The sequence below is a fragment of the Suricata suricatta genome, chromosome 13 (assembly GCF_006229205.1).
Source record: "Suricata suricatta isolate VVHF042 chromosome 13, meerkat_22Aug2017_6uvM2_HiC, whole genome shotgun sequence".
NCBI lineage: Eukaryota > Metazoa > Chordata > Mammalia > Carnivora > Herpestidae > Suricata > Suricata suricatta.
In genome coordinates this window covers 32,078,564-32,091,485 of record NC_043712.1, presented here as the reverse complement: position 1 = coordinate 32,091,485, position 12,922 = coordinate 32,078,564, and positions in this window count along the sequence as shown.

Below are 12,922 nucleotides of genomic sequence, written 5' to 3'. Positions count from 1 at the left end.
GCGCAGGGGCGGCCGCAGGGAGGGCCGCCTTCCCAGCACACGCACACACGCGCCCCCGGCCCTCTGCCGCGCGGGCTGCCGATGTCCGCGGACCGCGGGGGACCTGAGCGCCCGGGGACAGGGGTGGGGAGAAGGTGTACTGCGTGCTGGTACACGCAGTGGCCGCCACCGCTCCGCCGAGCGCTTCCTGCACCGTGGTTTGGGACTGCTGCTCGGAGGTCTGGCTGGGAAGGTCTGGGCTGCCTACACGCCACGGGGGCGTCCTAGAGGCACCTGAAGCCTTACGCTCTTCTGTTCCGCGCGAGTGTCCGGGGAGGCCCCAACCGAGCCCGAAGGGGCTGCCAAAGATGCCACCGGCGCTCGCACATCCCTTGGTGCTAAGGTGTCCGGCGCTTAGGGCCTTGACTGAGAGTCCCCCACTTTACCCACCAGACTAAGAAGCCGTCCTCTGCCAACCTCAGAAGAGACTAGGGTCCTCACCTTTCGTGTGCTACCGCCCCCTCCAGGCATTTGACCTCCCCGAGTCCCCACTCCAAAAGGGCTCCGCCCTACAATTCTCCCTCCCTCCCGGTGGGATTACCGCCCAGAGCAGCTCCGTGCTACTCTCGACTTGGCCCTCTTGCTGGGTTGTACTGGCCACACTGGCTAACCTTAGGCAAAGCCGTCTTCTGATCTGACCTAGCCCCTCCACGCTTGAAAAATAGGAATTGTAGGTCAGTAAAATACAAAATCCAGAGGGGTGATTAATGAGGGGAGACAGTAGGACATCAAATGAGAAAACATCCTTGTGCTTGAACCAGCCATTGTGGACCATAGCGACGACCTTGTAACAAGGTTGACCGTTTATCCTTCACTGAACATTTTCTACATGCCTTATAACGTAAGCCTCACAACAGCTCAATAGACTAAGTACTGTATTTATCATCCTTACTTCACAGGTGGATACACTGAGGCTCAAAGAGGTTCCACAGCTTGTCCAAGTACACAGAGCTACCAAGGTAGGACCAGACCCCCCCCAGAGCCAGCAGAGCTCTCTACATAGTGGGAGCTAGGCTGGGGACTAACTTCCCCTGTGGGAGGGGAACTGCCCTGACTTTCGATTGTTCTGAACCTCAGTTCCCTCAGGTATGTGGTGAAGGAGTTGGACCAGATGATGTCCACAGCCTTGCTCTTCTGGGGTGAGGTGGGGACAGCCCTGAATCACAGGCTAGATTATCAGGAAGTATGAGGACAGAGAGAGGAGAGGCCGAGCCCAGCTCCTGGAGAGTACCTTGGACAGCTCTGGGGAACCCAGGCCAAGTTTTCTCTGTCCCAACTCCTCTTTCTAGGCTTCTGCAGACATCACTCTGAGCTTCATTTAGCTGGAGGGTTTGCATGGACAGAGTTCACTGGAGCATCTCCACCAACAAAACCAAAGATGGTCTAGAGGACAGGTAATCTCGCTTAGCTAGTGTCTCACTTGACATCACATATATCCTCCTGGTCATAGGTCCTGGGCATCTTCCCTTCTTCAACTTCAGTTCCGATTTCTGAAGGCGCATTTTCCTTTTTTCCTTAGTCATTTGTGTTTTCCTTGTAAGCCGTGCCAATATAGAGTATCCACTGACACCTACATCTGGGAATAAGTTGAAAGCTGGGATAACTTTGCTTGGCATTTACTAAGTGGTTGAAGGCCCTGCCCAGCAACCTGCCTTTCAGCCCCTCTGTCTCCACTTATGGGGTGACCTGGCCCCAAGACATGTGGCTGGGACCTGAAGATCACCGGCCTTGACACTCTCCGTTGCCCTGGCTCCAAGCCAGGCTCTGATCTCATGCTCACTTCTGATACCTAGGCATCCCTCTGGTTCCCAGATCCTACCCTGGCCTGGGTTTCAGTTTGGACAACTGGATTCCTGGCACGCTTCCTAGGTCTGAGTTCCAGCCTCGGACACCAGCCTCGAGTCAATATCCCCTACAGTTGGAGTCCAGCCTCTTGCTTTATAATAATCATCCATTCCTTCAACAAATGTTTTACTATGTGCTGGGCAGTGTCCTAGGAGCTGAGAAGGCAAGGATAAACAAACCAAACTAAAATCCCTGCTCCCATAAAATTTACATTCTAGTGGAGAGAGAGAGAGAGAGAAACAATAAACAGAAATAGTAAGATATCTTAGCATGTCAGCTTGTGAAAAGTGCTATGGAGAATAAATAAAGCAGGAAAGAGGGGTGAGACAGACAGAGTGGGGCTGCAATTTGAAATAGGAGGTCACAGAAGGACATACTGAGGTGACTCTTCAGCAAAGACCTCAAAGAGGTAAGTAAGCAAGACAAGCAAATCGTGTTCCACATGGAGGAACAGCAAGGGCAGAGGCTGAGTGTGCTTGGCATATTCAAGGAACAGTCAGGAAGCCAGTGTGGCTGGGGCAGAGTGAGCAAAGGGAAAAGTGGCAGCACCCAAGGTCAAAGGCAGGCAGGATCAGGTAGGACCGACTGCACCTGATGAACTGGGGAACCCCTCGACGGTACCAAGTAGAACAGTGACACGATCTGATATATTTGAACAGGATCAGTCTGCCTGCAAAGTGAAGAGTCGTTGATAAGGGAGGGAAGGTGGGAAAGGCGGAAGCATGGACATCAGCTAGGAGGCTGACAATAAGCCACATATGGTGGCAGAAACCAGGGTGCAAGTAGAAGAGGTGATGAGAAGTCGCTAGGTTAATAATTGTTCTTATTATATTCTTAAATTTTTTTCCACATTTATTTGAGAGACACAGAGAGACAGAGCATGAGTGGGGGAGGGGCAGAGAGAGAGAGAGGGAGACACAGAATCTGAAGCAGACTCTGAGCTGTCAGCACAGAGCCTGATGTGGGGCTCGAACCCACAGACTACCAAATCATGACCTGAGCCAAAGTCAGATGCTTAACCAACTGAGCCACCCAGGTGCCCCTTGTTCTTCTCATTATTAATGGGAATAATATGCATCAGCAGATGCTAAATCCTAGGACTGTGGTACACCCTGATTTGAAGGCTCATCTATGTTACAAGGGACATAGTAGAGACTTAAGAAAGCATCAGCCAGGTCTGTATGGCTTAAATTCTCGTCTTGGCAATCCTTTCTCCCCCACCCTCTTCCTCCACACAGGAACCGGAAGCCAGTCTCCAAACCCTGGCTTAGAGGTTGGGGCTGCTTTGAAAGATGATGCCCATTCCCTCTCAGAGGAGGTTGGGGGCTCCATGGTCCATCTGGCTGCCTTTGAGCAGGATCCCAACCCCGGGGGGAATAACCAGGCTTCCTCCTGCTGTCCATCCTTTTTCCAGGCAGCACTGGACACCCTTTGCCACGCTGGTGCCAGTGGCTGTGATCTGCCATGTGGCAGCTGTCTCCTCCCAGGAACGGGCTCCAGTTTCCAACACCCTGTTCCCAGTCTGACCTGTCACACATGTCTGCCTCTGCTCTTGCTCCTCCGGCAGAGAGTTCTTCTTTTACTTTTTTCTTAAAAACAAAACAAAACAAAAAACCCAAAACCCAAAGTCAACTTATGTATTTCTTTTCTTTCCCCACATATTTCTCTTATTTGTGTTTACATTGAAATGTTTCTTTCAACAAAGTAGCTCAGCTGGTTTTTTGTTTAAATACATTGTTTGTTTTCAGTTCTTTTTTTTAATGGATAAGTTATGAATGATGGCTCCAAAAAAGATCAGCTGAAATGAATCTAAGTTGCTTCTCCCTTTTTACAAGGTATGTTTTTTAAGCCGTAAAATTGAGTTTCAGGCATCAAATGTGGTCTGGTGACACAGTTCGAGTAATAATAATAGCTACCATTTATTAAACACCTACCTACTCTGTGCCAGACACCTTGGTATGCATCATCTTAATCTTCACAACTGTCTGAAAAATAGGTGTTAGGATCCCAGTTTTGCAAATTACAAGACTGAAGTCCAGATGGATTAAATAACATGCCTAATGATACTTGGCAGAGACAGTGACAGAGCCCAAACCCAGGCTGTCTGACCCCAAACTCCTGCACATTTCTCTACTCCACATGCCTCTCCTTGAAGATACCCTTCTATGACTAGGAGTTAATAGTCTTAAAGAAGTAAAGAATGCCCCTGAGGGTCAACACCAGAAAAATGTAAAATGACTTGGCCAGAGTTTCTCACCAAAACGGAGATGAAACTCCCTAGGGAGAGCCTCTGGTTAAACCCTTCAGGAGGTAATGCCCATCCTGGGGTAGACCAGAAGAGCCTGGAATCACTCCTTCTGCCCATGTTCTTTGTCGGTCTGACAACAGTGCAGGGATGGGGAAGTCACCATGTCCCATGTTGGCTGGACAAGCCCTGAGCAGACATAGGCAGGAAATTTAGCTCATAACTGAATGGTCTCCAGAAGGACACAGACTGGCAAGGGTACCAAAAGCGCCGCTCATGGACAGGTTTCACAGACAATAAGATCCATTACAAAGGGGGCTATACCTGAACAAGAGGCACAGGTTAGGAACAGAGCCTTGGACAGATGGGAAAGTATCTGGTCTAAACACTCACCAAACTTTAGGAAGCAGGCAGTCCTGGGCTCAAAGTCTGGCTTACCAGTCATTAGTGGTGCAACCATGAGTGAGTCACTCACTCTCTGTTTCCTCATCTATAAAGTGAGGATAAACAATTCCTCTTTCAGAGCAAGTTTAGTGTGAAGATTAAATAATTATAAGAACGAATGTATTTCAAGTATGCATGTGTGTCAGACACTGTTCTAAGCACTGTTCATATCGTTAACTCCCTTAGTAAGCAAGGTAATGCTTACGTGCATGTAAGGTATTTAACACAGCTCTAGGCTCTCATTAGACTTGCAACTAATAAAAGTAATAGTAATAATACCACCAGAAAAGGCAAGATCAGTGCCTCCTGAGGCTCCCACTCCATGATTTGGCCAATGATGACAGTTTTGTGCATTGTTTCTTAGGCTCCACTGTTACTCAGGCTTAGCCTTCCAGTAGCATTCACTCTGGATCCCAGGCTGCTGGCGTCCATGTCTCCCTCACCCATGGTGTCCTTCACCAAAGACAGCTCACAGGCAATGCCACATACCACTCCCAACCAAGTCCCCTCTTCCTCAGGAGGAATGTCCCCAGACTCCTCAACTTTCCCCGGCCACTAGTCTACTCACAGTTTTCTTCAAGGGTGACGTCCAGAACAGACCACAAACCCTCCACACAGACCAAGAAGCACATAGAATAGCAGGGCCCTCCCTCTGTGTTCAGACCTCTGGGCTGCTGTCCTTGCAGTCTGGGGTCTCCTGCATTTGGCCGGCAGCCACATCATGCTGTGGTCCTCCAAGAGCCCCAGGTTTGCTTTCTGTGGACTTGTGCCATTTCAAATGAACCCCAGGCCAGATCTCTCTGAGCCTACTGACCAGCAGTTTAACTCAGGGGTCTGTGAACGGGGCCAAAACATTCCACCCGTGATTCTGTCCCCCTGTCCCAGCCTACTGAGGTCATCCAGATTAGTAATCACAGGTACAGGGGAGTGTGGCTGAGCTGGTTAGTGGCCAACCCACACCCCTGCCTAAGGACCATCCTTCTAGAAAGCCCCTGAGGGTCAACACCCAAATCCCATATTGCTGACATCACCCTTTTAGCCTCCCAGGACTCCTAGGCTCTGTTGTGTCCCCTCCTCCCTGCCCTTCCTTTCACTCATCTTGCAGAAGATCCTTAGATCCAGCTCCGTCTGGATCCCATCCACAGAGTCCTGCCCTCACAGGCGCATAGACCTGGAGACATGGACTCATGGAGTGCACCTAGATGTCCTCTAGGATTCTCCTCATCTCTCCTTTCCTTCCTAATTATGCTCGCCCCACTGTTTCTGTTTGCTCGTCATTCTCCACCAAAATGTCTGGTGTGCCTCTGTCATAGGCCCAGAGGTGAGAAAGTTCTTCATTCTTTTCTTCAACTTCCCATGCTTCCTCCAAGTACATGGCACGAAGCTTCTTGAGTGGGCCATGACTCATTCTGGCATCGGGTCCCTGCGTGTTCCCGCAGGTTCCTCTGTTCTAGACCCCTACTTGCAGTTTCTCTCTGTGTCCCTAATGAGGGTGGGGAAGGGAGATTAATTGTATTAAGCCACAACATACAGACAGAAAGTGCACAAATATTGATGCACAGGTCAGTCAGTTTTCATAAAGTGAGCACACCAGTGTAAACATCACCAAGAACTTGAACATGACCAGCACCCAGAAGCCCCCTGTCAGGGCCCTGCCAGTCACTATCCTCCTTCAGGGTAACCAGCATCCTGACTGCTAATGCTCTAGACTGGTTTTGGCCTATTCTTGGTCTTGGTATAAATGGAATCACCCCGGGTCCTCTTTTGTGCCTGGCTTCTCTCATTCAACGTGGTGTTCGTGAGATTCATCCATATTGTTGCGTGTGATTGTGGCTCTTTTAGTCTCATAGCCTTGACAATCTGACTTGATCATGTGGATCCGTGTACAGCCCCTCGGTTTTCTCTCCACCCGCCCGCAGCTGGGCCAGTTGCAAGTCTCACCTGTATCCCCCCTCTGGTCTTATCCTTCAATCGACCCTTCATTTACCCGGCCAGATGAACCTCTCCCAACCTTGGCTCCAAGGATGTCCTCCCAGCTCAAAACATCCTATGGCTCCCTGTCACCTATGGGGCACTAACTCCCAAAGCTGGGGCTACAGGCTACTGATAATCTGGCTTCAGTGATCCCTGCATCAGCAACCAGCTCCCTCCCCACACTTTCTCTATTCTAACTACTCAGAACGTATTGGCAGGCCCATAACCATGCCTGCCCTCTTCCGCCTCTGTAACTTTGCTCATGCTATTACTTTAACCTGAATGTTCTTCCCACTCTTCCTCCCATGGGTGAAATCTTTCATGACCCAGATCAAATGTCATGTCCCTGGGATGCCTCCTCTAGTCACCCAGCAGAAGTAATTGCTACCTTCTCCTAGCTCCCATGGTGAGGCATGGCTCATGCTGAGAGGTATCACTTATCATTTCTTTAAAAGTTCATTACTGCATCTCACTCACCCATTCTGAGACACACATTTGCATTTGTCTCTAGCATCAGAATGCACCTCACCATTGATGGCATCTTATAATTGGCAGTGTTTTTTTTCTCAGTGATACATAAAATAATGGTGTCTTAGATTCGATAAAATACAGTTTTTCATTTTTCACCTCAGCATATTCACCTCATCATATTCTCTGACCCCACACTGCGTTGTAGAGTGAGTCTACATCTCTGTGTCCTTTTCCACATGTAAGACCATAGGCACACACAAGCACACAATATGGGTTTGTTGAATGAATAGGTGTGCATTATTCATTATATACCTGAACACCTTCTACATGCGTTTCTACAATGGGGAAAGGGGGTAGTGTGGGGAAGTCCTGTCAGTGTGGCTCTTCATGAGGTCTGTCACAAAGGGCAGGGTAATGAGGCCCTGGTGACACTGGGGGAGTCTCACTTCCCTGGGGCTGGAACAGCTTGGTGGGGGGGGGGAGCTACGTACGATTAATTTAATGCCAAATCCTTGATCAGCAAAGCAAGCTTCAATTATAACATCCTTCCTATCGGGTAAATATGATTTGCTTTTCAAGGATCTTATTTATGGCCTGGTTTTCAGGAGCACACTGAGACAGGAAGCTGTACATCCTATCCTGCCAATCTTGCTCGAAGCTTTAAATAACAACAGTGAGCCTTTTCATTTGCGTTTTCCTAATGAAATCACTTGCTCCCTTCGCCCTGTCCCCCAACCCAGGTCTATAGTATATTAAACAGCAAAGGGCACAGGTGGGCTGGCATCTGACTTTAGTGATATTGCAGTTACTCTTTGCCCTTTTCTTATTATTCCAGCTGTTCAAATTCCATAGGTGATTTTAGTCAACTCCAGCACGTTCTACTGTTTTCCGTGTACTTCTAAAATTTGGAAAAACAGCATACATTGTCAGATGCTTTGGGATGATCGACTTGATGTGATTAGTGGTCCTGTATCCTCCTGATGCTGCACCATCTTGCACAAGTAGGTGTCAGATCTTCTGACTTCAGACGGATCTGTGTCTATGTTTCAAAGACTGGTTACTTGGCGCTGGGTGGCTCGGTGGGTTAAGCATCTGACTTTGGCCCAGGTCATGATCTCACAGTTCAGGAGTTCACGCCCTACATCGGCGCTGCTGCCGGCGAAGAGCCTGTTTTGGTTCCTCTGCCATGCTCCCTCTCTGCCCCTCCCTCACTCACACACTCTCTCTCTCAAAAATAAATAAACATTTGTTTTGGAAGGAAGTCTTCTCCTAGGCTCATCAGGGATCCTGAACAAGCTAACAACTTTATAGGATTTGCTCCAGTTTTAGATCAGTTTGATGAAGAATTCACTAAACATATCAGGGTTGCTTTCCGTTGCATGGTTTTCTTGGGTATTTCAAGGGCATGGAGACTGCCAGGCCGATGAGCATGATAAAGTTCAATTGCATGGCCATCTGGACTTCCTTTGGGGAGTTGTTTTGATTGATATCTTTATTTTGTCAGGATCTTGGAAAGCACTTAATTCTTTTATACAATGTTCATTATCTTTTAGCAAATTAGATGCCTCTGGGAATTTTCTAAATTCTATCTTCTCCTTTAAAAGATGGATACAACCACTTGCAATGTGAAAACAACCAATAAAAAGTTGCTTGCTGTCAAGAGCAGTGACCTCTGGCTAATAGGACCAAGAGAGAGAAGTACTGTTTGATTCTTTTTTTTTTTTTTACTATGAGCATATATTTCTTTTATTAAAGAAAAAAAAAGCTTCCTGTATCACTTTGCTCTGTTGTATTATTGCTTTTGGTTCTTTCTCCCTCTTATATTTTCATTTTGAGACATTCATCTAGAGGATGACTCAGTTCATTTAAAAAATATACCAACAACCACAAAACAACAAAAAGATTGAAGAAAAACCCTACTACCTTTGGTTTCTACTGTTTACTATTGCTTTTCCTCTTCCTTTTTCTTTTTACTTATGCTTTGATTTTTTTTCAATATCAGATTTAATTTTATAATAGAAACAAAATGAAACCCTTCAGTCTCTAAAAAATAAACTTACCTTGGGGGAGTTAGGGACCCTTTGGAGCATCTGGGAGAGAATCTGGAGATCCCATTGGCCAAGGAAGCCACAGACACACAGTCTCAGAGACTGTACCCCCAGAATGTCTATTCAATACAATCTAGGGCACAATGTCTTTTCTATATATTATCTCATTAAATGATCTCATTAATAATTCTGTAAGGCATTCTTATGCCCATTTTACAGAAGATAAAATAGAGTCTTAGACCAAATGTCTGAGAGCACAGGAGAAGGGATAAACTTTCAGCTATAATTCCAGACTTAGGAGGCCAACCGGTCTTTTCTATCACACCACAGTTTCAAGGTTAAGTGAACTGTTGATTTTCTAGCTTCTCCAATTGTTTCCGTTCCCTTTATTAAAAGTGGGTACCTGATGCCTCACTGTTCGTTTCTTTTGGCAAGATCCCCTGTGGCTTGTATGTCCTTCTGTCTACATTATCTTATGCTGGAGGAGTCTCTAAGGGAGTCAGTTTGACTTACTGTCACTTTGGAGGTCCTCTAGAAACACCCCAGAAGGGTCACAGGACGTGGAGTTCAATTCTTCTCACTTCAGCACCCCTGTCCCGGAACAACGTGGGTCCTAAGAGCAAGGAAGGGAGGTGGGGTTCAGGGAGGAGAGACAGAAGGAACCCAAGAAGGAGACATGGGGACGGCTGTTCCCAGCATGCTGGCACTGGCGAGGCTCCTTGGCCTCAACTTTCTTTTTTTTAAATAGCGCGACTGATGATCATGGGTAATTTTAACAACTCCAAGCGTTATGTTGGGCTTTTACCAGGGGCCTCACTCCGTGCTTGGCACTTTATAACTAGGGAAGGGCGGAGTCCTTCCCCGGGTCCGAAAGCCTCCAGGGCCCCTACCCTATTACCCGCTGCTTCCCTACCCACTGTGATACCCCACAGGCCCAGCCTCCCGAAATGACTGACAGGAAATTGAAGGGACGTGAAACAAGCTCTGCCACACCCTTACAAATATCTGTTTTCTCTCTTTTTGTGAAAATTACTTCTTGCCAAAGTCTACATTTTTGAATGTTCATGAAAATGATACTATGATCAATAAAAAATTAATGTTCTGTGGTTATTCTTAGGCATTTATTTGTCTCCCAATCCACATGAGCTGACTTGGGGAGAATTATCACTCATTTGGGGTGCATTTCCTCCCTACCTCAGGTAACCAGAGTGTTACTAGGGTTTGCTGCTACATTACAGTGGTTCTGCATACGTGTGTGGGTGGGGAAAGGTTCAGCCAAGACAGAGAGCAGGACCAGTGTCCCTCATTGTGGTGATCTGATCGGCTTCTGTACTGGCCGCTTCCAGTCCCCTGCCAGGCCAGGCAGCCCAGCTCTGTGCTGCTGTGCACACGAAACCTCCACCTGGACAGCTTTTCCCTCTAACTCTAAACCACACCGGGTTTTCAGAGCCCACGTTAAATTCCACCATCTCCATGAAGTCTTCCCTGGTTATCCCTCCAAGGAGACGACCCCTCTGTCTTCTGAATGCTCAGCTCTTGTCACTCACCGAGCATGGCCAACCTGCTGGCACCCGCACTGCCCAGTGCTCAGGACGCCTCTCCCACTAGGGTGCGGCCATCTTTCTCTGCCTCCTCTTCAGCGCCACCCTGGGCCGGGCAGCGCATCTGTTGGAAGGCACTGGGGACGCCCAGGACTCCTCTCCGCTTTTGTCCTGCTTGGCTCTCAGAATCCTCGTGTCAGATTCATCGTCACTCCTTCTGGCCCTCCATGGCCCCTGTTCTCATTTTCCCCCTCACTATTCGCTTGACACTGCACGTTTTGGGACTCCATCGCTGCCCTCGCAAACCACTCCCAGATCCTGTGGCTTAAAATAGCAACTGTTTTGCTTATGACTATTATGTGAGCTGGGCTCAGCTGGGCTGTTCTGCTGGTCTTGCCGGTGGTCACTCGCGGGGCCGCATTCAGTTGGCAGGTTGGCCGTAGGCTGGGCTCAGCTGGGGACGCTGGCACATTTGGGATTCTCTGGCTTTCCGGTTAGTCTTGGAGACTCTCCCTTTCCACATGGCCTCGTGCACTGTCCCTCCATGAGGCTTCTCCAGCACGGGAGCCAGATTTTATGTGTCAGCTCGGGAATCTGAGGGGAAAAAGCAGAAACCCCAGGCTCTCTTATGGTTTTGGCCCAGAACAAGGACAATGTCACCTCCATCACATTTCATGGGACGGCAAGTCACAGACCCAGCCCAGCTTCAAGGGGAGAGGTCTGCCAAACATCACAGAGAGCAGGAGACAGAGTTTACTGGGGCCACCTACCCCATTGGTGTTCCCTTCCACCATGCCACACGTCAGGGCTGTTTGACTCCTGCCTGTCCTGCTCCCACGAGTTGCACTCCTTGAGGGCAGGGGCTGTGTCCCCAGGACCCACACAGTGCATGGCACAGAGTGAAAAACTTAGTAGAACTTAGTAGAAATTCCCTCTGGATGAGTTTTACCACAGCAAGACTGTCCCCCGCCCCTCTCCGGAGCACACCTTTCCCACCTATACCATGAGGGGCTGTGCAGATCTTTACGATCTTTTGAGTGTAGCTGACATTATGTGATTCCGTTGCCATGTCTGGCTGTTCCCCAGACAGGCCGTTTTTAGGTCTCTGCTCCTTTTCACATGTTATGCTCTCTGCCTGGACAATTTTTTCAAGGCATAATATACATTTTTAACCTCATTTGCAGAGGTTGAGTTAACTACCTCCTGGGGTCAAGACACATTCATCATCCATTCATTCCATGCAACACTCTTCTACTTTGTTTTCCGCTTCGTCCTGGTCCCCATTCCTCCCTCAAACCCCACCATGGTCACCCCTCCCATGTGCAGACGCGTCATGTTACTTACCCTTGCACAATATCCGTTCCTCTGGCAATGGGTGGCCACGCCGCCTCCTCCTTTCTGTTTTTGCAAACACTGTGAATGTTCTTAGACATCTCTCCTTGCGCACCTGCAGGGGCGTGGCTCTAAAGTGCGGACTTAGGACTGGGGACTGCGCGGATCCTGGGGTGTGAATCAGTCTAACCAGAAAACAGCAACAGCCTGAGTGTTTAAAACAGGGACTTGCATGCAGGGAATTGGTTACTTGGAGAACGGAGAGGCTAAGAGGCTACATGGGGACAGTGAAGCAGCCAGAACTTAGCAACAGCGGGAAAGTGCTAGTGGAGGACCAGAGAGGGGAGGCGGGGAAGGTCATCTGGGAAAGCCGGAGTCATAACTCACCAGTCCTGGCCCCTTGGAAGGAGGTGCAGCTGCTGCTTGGAGATGCCCCTGAGGCTGAGAGAGGATGAGAGAGACCCTGGCTTCTCCCTTCCGCCCTCCAACCCCGGTACTGACAGGGAGTACAGCGGGAGTCAGCTGAGGAGGAACCTGGAAAACACGCCCTCCAGGGACCAGAGCCGCGCAGGACAGGACAAGGAACATGGGTCTCAGGGCACCCAGCCTGGGGCCGGTTCCTCAGTGCGCACATACTCAATGTCACGAAAACCTGCCAGACCACTCTCCACATGGCGGTGCCAACTGAACACACGGCCCACATCCTTAACAACACTTAGCATTCTCCACCGTTCTCATTTCTTGAATTGACAGGTATGAAATCGAACCTTGCTGTTGTAGTTCAGGTTTTTCTTGATGACTGGTGAGGTTGAGCATCTCTGCATAGACTTCTATGAGGGTCTGCTTCTGTGAAATGGCCTCTTCGCGGTTTGCAAATAGTTCTTGTATAAATCTAGCTCGTAGCCTCTTATGAGCCCCTCGTCAGATTTAGGCATTGAAAATATCTCTTCCCCCATCAGCTTGGTGACCTTCATTTAAAAAGA